We start from the raw sequence: 775 nt of genomic DNA, 5'->3' as shown, positions 1-775 counted from the left end.
GTGGCATGGAAATTTGTAAGTGACCCAAAGCTTTTGACCGGTAGTGTAGGTGATATGTGTTTCTGCTTGATCAGGAAACTGTGAGATAGAAAACATGTCACTCAACTTTTTTTCCCCCCTGTGGTCATGTTTGCATTAACCTTTCTCCTAGACCTAGACTATACATCTGTCCATTACACATCCTATATATTTTTTTTGCACAGGCTGTCTCAACCCATTCAGCCTCCTTTCTTTATGCAAAACCACTTTTTTGTATACATTTGCATACATTTGTTTTCGTTTTTATTATTTATTTCATATTAACGTTTAATATGTTTGTTTATGTATGGACCAATCCCCAAGGCAAAATGTAACTTATTGTGGTAATAAGCCCTTTTCTGATTCTAATTCTAGTTATTACCAGACGATTCCAACAACTTTCTCACAATCTGAACGGTTGTTGCGTCAAATACAGGAAATCACACATGACTGTATGTCAGTCTTTTTTCAGCTGTGATTTTTGTCTACCTATTAGAATGGAGCTATGTGAAACAATTCTACATTTGTTATGTCCTGTGACTGATAGTGTGTAAGTTCAGCAAAACAATTCTTGATTAGAGCTTCATTGTGACATTTAAGGGAACTGCTTGTGCATTTCATTTGAATGTTACTCTTATTAAAGAGTGACACTGGTGAGGGAGGCCACCAAGACACCTACGACCACTTTGAAGGAGTTAAAAGCTTTAGTGGCTCGGGAGTCACTGTATATACACAACGACTGTTCCCCGGGTTCTTC

General features: G+C 37.5%; 1 protein-coding gene and 2 long non-coding RNA genes across 3 annotated transcripts in view; 1 reads left to right on the top strand and 2 right to left on the bottom strand.

Moving 5' to 3' along the window:
* Nucleotides 1-775, bottom strand: part of trip4 (thyroid hormone receptor interactor 4) — an 83,317-nt gene that overhangs the window by 62,651 nt on the left and 19,891 nt on the right. The gene's annotated exons all lie outside the window — the stretch shown is intronic.
* The window catches only part of LOC116689566 (uncharacterized), an 18,951-nt gene that overhangs the window by 9,575 nt on the left and 8,601 nt on the right, over nucleotides 1-775 (bottom strand). The window lies entirely within an intron of this gene.
* Nucleotides 1-775, top strand: part of LOC116689558 (uncharacterized) — a 33,606-nt gene that overhangs the window by 32,676 nt on the left and 155 nt on the right. The gene's annotated exons all lie outside the window — the stretch shown is intronic.

Source organism: Etheostoma spectabile, chromosome 1 (assembly GCF_008692095.1).
Source record: "Etheostoma spectabile isolate EspeVRDwgs_2016 chromosome 1, UIUC_Espe_1.0, whole genome shotgun sequence".
Taxonomy (NCBI): Eukaryota; Metazoa; Chordata; class Actinopteri; order Perciformes; family Percidae; genus Etheostoma; species Etheostoma spectabile.
The sequence above is the reverse complement of the archived record's forward strand: the minus strand, read 5'-3'. Positions and strand labels throughout refer to the sequence as shown.